The sequence below is a fragment of the Ornithorhynchus anatinus genome, chromosome X4, assembly GCF_004115215.2.
Source record: "Ornithorhynchus anatinus isolate Pmale09 chromosome X4, mOrnAna1.pri.v4, whole genome shotgun sequence".
NCBI lineage: Eukaryota > Metazoa > Chordata > Mammalia > Monotremata > Ornithorhynchidae > Ornithorhynchus > Ornithorhynchus anatinus.
The window spans coordinates 2,399,437-2,412,278 of record NC_041752.1 but is presented as its reverse complement, the minus strand read 5'-3'; positions in this window follow the sequence as shown (position 1 = coordinate 2,412,278).

Here is a 12,842-nt window from a genome sequence, read left to right as displayed (position 1 = left end):
GCCTGCGCCGCCCCCCGGACTTCAAAGGCGCCGCAGACAGCACCGATCGATCGCCGAGCCAGCGTCCGATCGTCCGCGCCGAAGCCGTTGCCACGGGCAACGAGGAGCGCCGAGCGGCCCCGCCCCTCCGCCCCGCCTCTATAAATAGGCCTCGTGGGCCACCTCCCCCCGCCTCTGGTCGTTGGGGAGCAGCTAATGCCATTTGGCAGTTGTTATTGTCATTATACAAGTGCAGAGCATTGAACTAAACGCTTGGAATGGACAATTCGGCAAGGGATAGAGATCATCCCTGCCCATTGACGGGCTCACAGTCTAATCGGGGGAGACAGACAAAAACAATAGCAATAAATAGAATCAAGGGGATGTACAACTCATTAACAAAATAAATGGGGTCATAAAAATGTATGCAAGTGATAATGTATTATATCATAATATATAATACATATATATCATATTAATATAATAATGATGGTGTTAAGTGCTTACTATGTGCAGAGCACTGTTCTAAACGCTGGGGGATATACAGGATCATCAGGTTGTCCCACGTGAGGCTCACAGTTAATCCCCATTTTAATAATAATAATGTTGGTATTTAAGTGCTTACTGTGTGCAGAGCACTGTAGATTTACAGGGTACATGAGGCTCCCAGTCTCCATCCCCATTTTACAGATGAGGTCACTGAGGCCCAGAGAGCTCAGTGACTCGCCCACAGTCACACAGCTGACAAGTGGCAGAGTGGGGATTCGAATCCAGGGCCTCTGACTCCTAAGCCCGGGCTCTTTCCACTGAGCCATGCTGCTTCTCAGTGATGGTGTTTGTTAAGTGCTTGCTGTGTGCCAGGCACTGTACTAAGCGCGGGGGTGGATACAAGCAAATCAAGTTGGACCCAATTTCTCTCCCATGTGGGGTTCACAGTCTCCATCCCCATTTTCCAGATGATGTAATAATAATGTTGGTGTTGGTTAAGCACTTACTACGTGTCAAGCACTGTTCTAAGCGCTGGGGGAGTTACAAAGTCATCAGGTTGTGTGGGGCTCACAATCTCCATCCCCATTTTCCAGATGAGGTGATAATACTGTTGGCATTTGTTCAACACTCACTGTGTCAAGCACTGTTCTAAGTGCTGGGGAGGATACAAGGTGAACAGGTTGTCCCACGTAGGCTCACGGTCTTAATCCCCATTTTACAATTGAGGTAACTGAGGCCCAAAGAAGTTCAGTGACTGGCCCAAAGTCACACAGCTGACAAGTGGCGGAGCAGGGATTAGAACCCACTACCTCTGACTCTCAACCCCGGGCTCTTTCCACTAAGCCACTCTGCTTCTCCTAATTGAGGCCCAGTGAAGTGATTTGCCCAAGCACACAGCAGATAACTGGCAGAGCAGGAATTAGAACCCATGACCTTCCGACTCCCAGGCCCTTGCTAACGGTTTTTATTGAGCGTTAACTGCGTGCAGAACACTGTACTAAGCTCTTGGGAGAGTACAGTTTGACAGTTGGAAGATAGGTTCTCTGACCACAAGGATGTTACTGGCTAGAGGAGAATCCATCACTCAGTGGTATTTAATGAGTGTTTTCTATGTGCAGAGCCATCAGTCGTGTTTACTGAGCGCTTACTATGTGCAGAGCACTGTACCAAGAGCTTGAGACAGTAGTTCAACAGAATTAGCGGACATGTTCCCTGCCCATAGTGAACTTACAGCGTAGAGGGGGAAACAGGTATTAATATGAGCACTGTACTAAGAGGGCATGAAGAGGAAGATGGATAATAATAGTAATAATAATAAATGGTATTTGTTAAGCACTTACACTGTGCCGAGCGCTGTCCCAAATGCTGGTGCAGATATGAGATAATCGGGTCCCACCTGGGGTTCACAGTCTAAGAGGGAGAGCAGGGATTGAATCCTAATTTTGAAAATGAAGGAACTGAGGCACAGAGAAGTGAAATGATTTGCCCAAGAACACAAGCAGGTAAGTGACGGAGCTGGGATTAGGTCCTCTGGAAATGCAGGCCTGGACTTTTTCCATTAGGCCAGGCTGCTTCTCTAATTAAGATATTAATATAAATGAATTACAGCAATGTACGTAAGTGTTTTGGGGCTGAGGGTTGTCTTCAAAGCAGTCCATCCCCTGGCCCCCTCTTCCTCACTTTCCTTCTCTCCTTCTCCATCCCGGCCCTCACACTCCGCTCCTCTGGTGCCGCTCGCCTCACCGGGCCTCCTTCTCGCCTGTCCCGCCGCCGACCCCTGGTCCACGTCCTACCTCTGGCCTGGAACGCCCTCCCTCCTCAAATCCACCAAACAATCACTCTCCTGCTCTTCAAAGCCCTCCCGAAGGCTCACCTCCTCCGAGAGGCCTTCCCAGACTAAAGCCCCTTTTCCCTCAGCTCCTCCTCCCCTCTGCTTCACCTCGATTTGCTCCCTTTGCCCTTCCCACACCACAGCACTTATATATCTATATATCTATGTATCTATAATTCTATTTATTTATATTAATGCCTGTTTACTTGCTTTGATGTGTCTATATCTGTAATTCTATTTATATTGATGCCTGTTCAGTTGTTTTGATGACTGCCTCACCGCTTCTAGACTGTAAATCCAGTGTGGGTAGGGATTGTCTCACTTTATTGCTGAATTGGACTTTCCAAGAGCTTAGTACAGTGCTCTGCCCATAGTAAGTGCTCAATAAATACGATTGAATGAATGATATCAAAGGCTTAAAGGGGACAAACCCATAAGTCAAAGGATCCGGTCCCCTGCCTCCAAACAGGCCAATGACTCGTTCAACCATTGGCAACCCCCAGCAAAGTGCCTGAAGCTGGCACTTGGGTGGCCAAATTTAGGCCGAGGGTGATGGTGCTGTGATTTTGGTCCCCCACCCACCATCTGGCATGAGGGGGCTCATTAAATTGGTGAGCCCAATGTGGGACAGGGACTACGTCCAACCTGATTAGGTTGTCTCTACCCCAGCGCTTAGTGCAGTGCCTGGCACGTAGTAAACCCTTAACAAATACCATTAAAACAAAATATTCTACTCTTTACATTGAGGGAGTTCCAGGTGGAGAGGGAGGGTGTGAACAAGAGGCCAGTGGTGAGAGAAACGAGAATAGGTGTGGTACAGTGAGTAAATCAACTGGAAGCTGTTAAGCAGCATGTTGCTTAACATGCTGCTAAACACGCTGCTGAGAAACATCTTGGTTTAGTGGAAGGAGCCTGGGTTTGAGAGTCAGAGGGTGTGGCTTCTAATCCCGGATCTGCCACTTGTCTGCTGTGTGACATTGGGCAAGTCACTTCACTTCTCTGTGCCTCAGTTACCTCATCTGCAGAAATGGGAATTAAAAAATGTGAGCCCCATGTGGGACAACCTGATTATCCAGTATCTGCCCCGGTGCTTAGAACAGTGCTTTGCACTTAGTAAGCGCTTAACCAATACCGTAATTATTATTACTATTAAACTCCTCTCCCTCTGTGAGTTCGTTGGGAGCAGGGAATGTGTTTACTATTGTATTGTACTCTCTAAGTGTTTAGTACAGTGTTTGTCACACAGTAAGCTATCGATAAATATGAATGAATGAGAAGAATAAAGAGTACAAACTGGAGTGTAGAGGAAAAAGAGAGTGGGTAAAAGCCCTAGAACAAAACCCCTCCTGTCTGATGTTAAACTGAATTTGTTTTGCACTGATCCACTTTGCGCTATCGTTTCTCAGAAGGCAAACTGGTCTAAAGAGTGAGAATGCTTGTGTTACCCTTCTCTGAGAGTCAGAGGAATCTCTGCAGGTTTTATAAAATGCATAACTTCGACTCAAAGGATTAAACTAAACGCAAAATCCACGCCTCAAGTCATTTCTGCCACCCTGATAAGAAGGCTTCTGGGCCGGGGGGTTCAGAAGTCGGCAGAAACCTCGAAAATCCCTTCAGGGTCCTTTCTCATCTAATCGATCGATCGTATTTATTGAGGTTTTACTGCGTGCAGAACACTGTATTAAGCCCTTGGAAGATTACGATATAACTAAATTGGTAGACACGTTCCCTGCCCGCAACAATTTTAAGCAACGTGGCCTAGTGGATTAGAGGAGGGGCCTGGGAATCAGAAGGACCCGGCTCTGTTATTTGACTGCTGTGTGACTTTGGGCAAGTCACTTTGCTTCTCTGGGCCTCAGTTCTCTCATCTGTAAAATGGGGATTAAAACTGTGAGCCACATGTGGGACAGGGACTGTGTCCAACCTGATCAGCTTGTGCCATCCCAGCTAGTATAGTGTCTGGCACATAGTAAACACTTAACAAATACCGTTAAAATAAAAAAAGAGTCTTCTCTGGCTTTAAGATGAGACACAGGAAAGTCACCACTAGGTGAAAAAAGGCCCAGCTTGCTCAACGAATCAGTTTCACTGAGTGTTTCTGAGTTCTATCTGGTGCTTCTCCAGATAAAAACATGTTTTTCCTGCTGTTTGGTCTGCCCACAGTTGGCAGAACGGCCAGGATTTTAGTCCTCCTTGGGCTTCGGTGACACTGTTTCAGAGAAGATCCAGCAGCTCCTTATTGCCGCTAATGAAGTATTAGAAGGCAAAAATAGAACGGCTGGATTTTCCCAGCTCAAGCTGGGATACACAGGCCGGGAGAATCGGAAAGATCGTGGTGGGTCTTGGAATCTGACCAATGGCCATTTTGTCCCAGTGAGTGAGTGACTCTGGACTGTAAGCTCGTTACGGGCAGGAAATGTGTCTGCTAATTCTGTTGTATTGCGGGCTTCCAAGTGTGTAGTAAGGTACTCTGTCCGTAATAATAATAATATTAATGAGAGTATTTGTTAAGCCCTTACTATGTGCCAAGCACTGTAGTAAGCGCTCAATAAATATCACTGATCGATTGACTCCCTAGGGCTTTGCTCTCTGGCTTGAGCACCGACCTTGGTATATATCTGAGTGCTTACTGTGTGCAGGGCACTGTGCTAAGCGCTTGGGAGAGGATGATATCACAGAATTGGTAGATATGTTCCCTGCCCACAGTGAGCAGGGAGGATTGAGATGTGGAAAATTGGTTATCCACAGGACCGGGGAAGGGGGTCCCACTGTGACCCCCATGTGGGACAGGGATTGGGGCCAACCTGATTAATTTATATCTACCCCAGGTACTGGATCATAGTAAAAGCTTAATCTTCTAGACTGAAGGTTTCTGTGGGCAGGGAACGTTTCTGCTAATTCTGTTATATCGAACAGTGCTCTGCACACAGTAAGTGCTCAATAAAAGATGATGGATTAATTTTTACAGTTGAGGAAACAGAGGCACAGAGAGGTGAAGTGAGTTGCCCAAGGCCATACAGCAAGCGATTGACGGAGTCAGGATTAGAACCCAGGTCCCCCGACGCCCAGGATCTTTCCACTAGGCCACGCTGCTTAATATAAAGCTTAGCATGTACTCTGTGCCAAGCATGATATTAGGTACAAGATAATCAGGACAGACACAGTCCCCGACCTCCCTGGGCCCCAAAATCTAAGGGGGAGGGAGAACAGGTGTCAAATCCCCATTTTACAGATGAGGGAGCTGAGGTCCAGAGAAGCTCCGTGACCTACCCTAGGTCACACAGCTGACAACTCAGTCTCGCACCTGCCAATCCTCAGCATTGCTTTTCTTTTTGCTTTAGCGAGCCTCGGATCTTGACCTTTTTTATGGTATTTGTTAGGCGCTTCCTGTGTACTAAGCACTGGGAGAGATACAAGATAATCAGGTTGGACACAGTCCGTGTCCCACATGGGGCTCACAGGATTAATTCCCAATTACACACTGAGTTCCAAAGACTTACCCAAGGCCATTCAGCAGACAAGGGGTTTGTGAGCTGAGGGTGACTTTGATGGCCTCACTCAGTGATGGACAGATCAGGGCGGGGAACGTGTCCCCCACCTCTCTTGTACTGTACTGTCCTAAGGGCTGAGCACAGTTCTCTGCCCAGAGTTAGCATTGAATAAAAGTCATTGATGGAGAGGAGAGGCTCTCATTTTGGGGTCCCTATTAATTTTAGCCACCTAATTGTTTCCAAGTGAATTGTTACGTAGGAGCTCAGCTTCCCTTTATTTTTAGCTCTCATTCTCTCTCATTTTCTCTCAATCTCTCTCTTGTTCTCTCTAATTCTTTCTTATTTTCCCTCTTCTCTTTCTCTCCCTCGTTCTCCTTCTCTTTCTTTCTCTTCATCTCTTTCTTTCTCTTTCTTTCTCTCCATCTCTTTCTCTCCTCTTTCTCTCCTCTTTATCTCCATCTCTTTCTCTCCATCTCTTTCTCTCCTCTGTCTCTCTTCTTTCTTTCTCTCCGTCTCTTTCTCTCCTTCCTTCTCTCTTTCTCTCCCTCATCCTCTTTCCCTCATTCTTTCTCTCCCCTCATTCTGTCTCCCCACTTTCTCTCACCCCCTTCAATCTTTTTCTTCATCTTCATTTTCTCTCCCCCTTCGTTCTCTCTCTCCCCCTTATTCCCTCCCTCTCTCTTCATTCTCTCTCTCCCCCCTTCATTCTCTCTCTCCCCCTCCTTCCTTTTCTCTCCCCCCTTCCTCCTCTCTTCCCCTCGTTTTCTCGTTCATAGACCATGTTACTCCCCAACTTCTTTTTTTAAGACTCCTATTAATGGAGTGCTAGCCTTTCAATGGTCTACTTATCCCTTTGGCTCGCTGATCCTGGGAATAAATTATCTTTATGTTATAGCTGCTATTAATATATTCAAGAGATATCGTCTCGGCCTCTGAGTTATGGGAAGCCTTCAGCCTTAGATGCTGGCTACAACCCCTTGTGTAACTGGTCAGCACTGCAGAAATCTGAAACTTGGAACTGGGGTTGAGGTGGGGCTGGAAGGAGAGCAAAAATTGGGCATTTTGAGGGAAAGCCAGGTGTTTTCCTGGGTTCTGCCTGTAAAACTTTCCTCCTAGTGGAAAGAGTGTGGGCCTGAGAGTCAGAGCACCTGGGTTCTAATCCCGGCTCCGCCACTTACCTGCTGGATGACCTTGGGCAAGTGCCTTAAATTCTCAGTGCTTCAGTTTCCTCATCTGTAAAATGGGGATTCCCTACCTCTTCCTCTTGCTTAGTGGGACAGGAACCGTGTCTGACCTGTTGTGTCTGCCCCAGCGCTTAGTAGGGAAGGTAGCGAGACCTAGCGGATAGAGCCCGGGCCTGGGAGTCAGAGGGCCTGGGTTCTAATCCCACCTCTGACACTTGCCGGTTGTGTGATCTTGGGCAAATCACTTCACCACTTTGGGCCCCATTTTCCTCATCTTTCAAATAGGGATTCAATACCCGTTTCTCCTTCCCCCTTAGATTTTGAGTCCCGAGTGGGACAGGGACTCCGGCCCTCCTAATTATCCTGTGTCTCCCCCGGTGCTTAGCACGTAGGAAGTGCTTAATAAAGCCAACTAAAAAAATAGAACACCTGCTCATTTTTAAAAGTGGTATTTAAGTGTGAGGCGCTGTACTAAGCGCTAGGATAATAAAATAAGAACTCGACTCCCTTTTAACAAGTTAAGACGCTTCAATTCCTCTTGGAGAGCTGGGCCCGGGCCATAATACAGCTAGGAGTATTCTTACTGCAGTTATTTACGGGGTTTATTAAGCACAGGCAACTGAGGAAGCACTGAGTTAGGAGAGTTACAAGATGATCAGATTGGACACGGTCCCTGTCCCACGGGGGGGGGTGCGGGCTTCACCATTTCTTTTGGAATGGGAAGGGCAGTATTTTCCCAGCTAACCACAGTCCTTTGCAGCGACCCTGAACCCTCGTGCCTCAGGAAAAGTGCCGCTCTCTGGAATACTGCCGACTGGCCCAGTGACAACTAAGGGGGTGGGGGGGTGGTCTCCATTACTCTGGGGACAAGCGAGTGCTTTAACCTCTTGGGTGGGAGACTGGCCATATGGCACGGAATCACTCTGAGCCTCAGTCTCTTCATCTGTGAAATGGGAGCCAGACGCCTGGCTCTCTCCCTTGTCGTAAGGACGTCAAAGCACTGCCCACAGGTAGTGTTATTGTGATGGGTTGAGGGCTTGGAGTCCAGTCATCTGGGTCCAATCAGAGTAGCTGGGACCAGACACTTATCCCTGATGCCTCCTCCCAGGCTCCACATAGGTTGGAAGCAATGAACTGTGGAATTGTAGAAGGGGCTTCCCCATAACCCACTCCCTAGACCCCTTTAATTACTTAATCGATTAATGGTGTTTATTAAGCAGCATGGTGCAGTGGATAGAGCACAGGCCTGAGGGTCAGAGGGTCATGGGTTCTCTTTCTGGCTCCACCGCTTGCCTGCTGTGTAACTTTGGGCAAATCACTTCTCTGGCCCTCAGTTCCCTCATCTGAAAAAGGGGATTGGGACTGTGACCCCCACGTAGGATAGGGACTGTGTCCAACCCAATCTGCTTGTATCCACCCCAGCTCTTAGTACAGTGCCTGGCACATAGTAAACGCATAACAAATTCCACAATGATTATTATTATCAAGCGCTTTCTATGTGCCGAGCACTGGACTAAGCCCTTGGGTGAGTGCAATACATCAGAATTAAGGACATAATGAGCTAGAGTGGGAGTCCCAGCCAATAATAAGAACACTTTGAGTTTATAGAGGGTATCCGCATCGCTTAGCTCATTCTATCTTCCTGCCCCCATTTTAAAGATGAGGAAACTGAGGCCCAGAGAAGCCAAGTGACTTGTCCGAGGTCACACCTGCCTGAAGTCAGAGGGGACTAGGCCCCAGGCATCCTGTCTCCCAGGTCCACATGCTCTCCCCCAGGCTTTCTGACACCAGATGCCTGAATTCGTCCATGCAGCAGGAGGGAAGGGGGAGAGAGAGAGAGAGGGAGAGCAGGGGAGACTCATTATCTCCTTCTGGGACCTCATAATAATAACTGTGATATTTGTTAAGTGCTTACTCTGTGCCAGGCACTGTACTAAGCACTGGGGGTGGGAGGGAGGGAGAAAGATTCACGCAAATCAGATTAGCACAGTCCCTGTCCCACATGAGGCTCAGAGTCTTAATCTCCATTTTCCAAATGAGGTACCTGAGGCCCAGAGAAGTGAAGGGAGTTGCCTGAGGTCCCACAGCAGACAAGTGGCGGAGCCGGGATTACGGCCCGGGACCTTCTGACCCCCAGGCATGTGCCCTGTCCACTAGACCACACTGTTTATCTGGGGAGGGTGGTCCCTACAGACAAAGGGATTCTCAGGGTGCCAAGCCAAGGCCTCTGGCCCAACTCTCCAAACAGACCCCCCTGGTTTGGGGGGACTCTGGTCAGTCCACGACAAAGCCTCCTGGACCACGGGTTTCTTGAAAGGATGGAGGGTCTTTATCTCAGCCCGGGCCCCAGTCCATCTTCCTCAGGGCTTGGATCCTGGCCCCGGGAGCCTCTGGCTCCCTTCCGCAGAATCGATTACAGACACTTTTCTCCCGTTTTACATCTTTTCCAGGAGTATTGTCCAGGGTCCGGTCTCACCCATCGGTGGTTTTCAGGGTGGGGAGGAGGAGGAGGAGAAAGAAAGGAGGAGGAGGAGGAGAAAGAAAGGAGGAGGAGGAGGTGGAAGAATGTGAGGAGGAGGAAAGTAAGGAGAGGAAGAAAATGAGAAAGAGGAGGAGGAGCAAGCTGTCTGGTCTCATTTCTCCTTTCCCCTCCCATTCTGGGCCTCTCTTGTCCCATCTTGGCCCCAGGTGTCAGGACAGAACTTGAAAAACCCTCCCCATCCGGTCTGCAGCAGGACACCTGGCTCCCTTGTGCAAAAAGGAACGGGAAAAGGACCCGCCCCGGTTGTAGCCTGTCAACATCATGGTCATTGCCCACGCTGTGAGTTGGCGGCCCTGGTGGAGTGTACCAGACACTGTACTAAGCGCTGGGGTAGATGCAAGGTAATCGTACTGGACACAGTCCCTGTCCCACCTGGGGCTCACAGTCTTAATCCCCCTTTTCCAGATCAGGGAACTGAGGCCCAGAGAAGTGAAGCGACTTGCCCGAGATGACACAGCAGACGAGCGGCGGAGCGGGGATCAGTCCTTCCGACTCCCTGCTCTAACCACTGGACCACACTGCTTCCCTGGGAGCCGGGGAGAATCCGGCCGTAGCATCCTTGCTGGAAGGTGTCCCGAGATGGCTTCGCCGCCGTCCATTCATCTTGTCTTCCCTTTTCAACCCCTATCCGGGGCAGGAGCGGAGGAGAGAATTGGCGGCTTGGGAAGCATGTGGAGAATTTTAATCTTCTGCACATGTACATGTAGGATGGTCAAATTCCTCCTGGACTTAATCGGTGTGATTGTGTCCTTGGTGTTGGGCCCCGTTATCAAGCTATAACTAAGCCTGGACACATTCTGCCTGAGCAGAAGCTGGATGGAGTGGAGTGGGACCGAGGGCTTTTAAAACGCAGCTTCGATCAATCCCTGGTATTTACTGAGCGTTTACTATGTGCGGGACACTGTGCCAAGCGCTCGGGAGAGGACAGTACCGCAGAATTAGTGGATACGTTCCTGCCCAAAATGAGTTTTTTACAGCCTAGAGACACAAGCTGATCAGGTTGGACACAGCCCGTGTCCTACACGGGGCTCACGGCTTTAATCCCCATTATGCAGATGAGGGAACTGAGGCAGAGAGAAGTGAAGTGACTTGCCCAAGGTTACTCAGCGGGAAAGTGGCAGAACGGGGATTAGAACTCGGATCCTCTGACTCTCAGGCACCGGGATCTAACCACTAGACCATGCTGCTTCCGTGGCCTAGAAGATAGAGGATGTTAATGGCCAGGTTTAGAGCTCTAAACGCAGCTATGAATGCGGCGTTCATTCAATTCATTCAATCGTATTTATTGAGCGCTTACTGTGTGCAGAGCACTGTACTGAGCGCTTGGCAGGGTGATGATGATAATAATATCTTAACCATGTGCGCTTGGGAGAGTAATAATGCTGGTATTTGTTAAGCGCTTACTATGTGCAGAGCACTGTTCTAAGCGCTGAGGTAGATAGAGGATAATCAAGTTGTCCCACGTGAGGCTCACAGTTAATCCCCATTTTACGGATGAGGGAATTTAGACCCAGAGAAATTAAGTGACTTGCCCACAGTCAGCTGACAAATGGCGGAGCTGGGATTCGAACCCATGACCTCTGACTCCCAAGATCGGGTTCTTTCCACTGAGACCTGGGTTGTAACTCCATTTCTGTCATTTGTCTGCTGTGTGACCTTGGGCAAGTGACTTCCCTTCTCTGGGCCTCAGTTCCCTCATGGGAAAAACGGGGATTAAGGTGGTGAGCCCTATGTGGGACGGGGATTTGTCCAATCCGATTAATTTGTATCTATTCCCAGTGTTTAGAACAGTGCTTGGCATATAGTAAGCGCTTTGCAAACACCATAAATAGTATTAGTATTATTAGTACGACCTGGGAGTCTGGACGCTTGGGGTTCCCATTGCAGCCTCGGCCCCCCAAGCCTGCTGGTGACCTCGAGAAAGTCTCTTCGGCTCTCTGGGCCTCAATTTCCTCATCTTTAAAAAGGGGAGAATAATCCCTGCCTCTCCCGACCAACCAGGGATGTCGTGAGGAGAGAAGGAGGTTGCGGGGAAGAGAGCCTTATGCATTTAAGGTATTATTCTTATCCCGTCATCCCTCCCTTCTCCAACTTCTTCAGTCCAAATTTCCCACTTCTCAGGTGCTTCTAAGGGGACCCGTTCCACAAGAAGAAGAATGGTGGTATTTTTGAAGAGCTTACTACATCCCAAGCGCTGTGCTAAGCTCCTGGAGAAAGATGCAAGAGACACAGGCCCGACACGGACCCTGTCCCACATGAGGCTCACCATCTAACTGAGACTGGGTCTCCAAACCTTGGGCCGCTCCGTCCGAGCCGGCGTCTCAAAGAGATCTCTATGCCAACGAATTGTAGTTGGGTTCTTGGAACGGAGGTGTGAGTTCGGGTCATGGGGTGGGGGCTGCAGGGAAGGGGCCCTGGAGCTCGGTGACGGTGAGGCGTGTGTGTTTGTGTGTTTGTTGTGTGTATGGCGGGCATGAAGGGTGGGGAGAGTGTGTTGCGGGCAGCGCAGTGGCGGTGAGTCAAGTCCATCCCTATCTCACCCTCCCATGCCGCCCCACCTGCGCCCTGGGATGTGGGGGACTCCTAATCTCCCCCCCCCCCGGCTGGTGGTCCTCCGTGTTGCATCTGAGGTGGGGGCTGTGGGCGGCGGTAGCAGGGATGGAAGTAGCCACAGCAATAGCAGCAGCAGCATTAGGACCAATAATAATAATAATAATGATGATGACGGCATTTGTTAAACGCTTACTATGTGCCGAGCACAGTTCTAAGTGCTGGGGTAGATACAGGGTAATCGGACTGCCCCACTTGGGGCTCACATTTTTTAATCCCCATTTTGACTGATGAGGTGACTGGGGGAACCGAGAAGTCAAGTGACTTGCCCAAGGTCACCCAGCAGACGAGTGGCAGAGCCGGGATTAGAACCCACGACCTCTGACTCCCAAACCACGCTGCTTCTCAGTTTTAGCAGGAGAAGCAGCGTGGCTCAGTGGAAAGAGCCCGGGCTGGGGAGTCAGAGGTCGTGGGTTCTAATCCCGGCTCCGCCACGTCTCTGCTGTGTGACCTAGGACAAGTCGCTTGACTTCTCTGTGCCTCAGGACCTCCTCTGTCAAATGGGGATGAAGACAGTGAGCCCCACGGGGGCAACCCGATGACCTTGTATTTACCCCAGCGCCTCGATCACTGCTTGGCACATAGCTAGCGCTTAACAAATACCGTAATTATATTTTCAGCGCTTAGAACAGTGCTTGGCACATAGTGAGTGCTTAACAAATATTATCATCATTATTACTAGCAGGCGTAATAGCAATAGTAATTGTAGCCGGAAT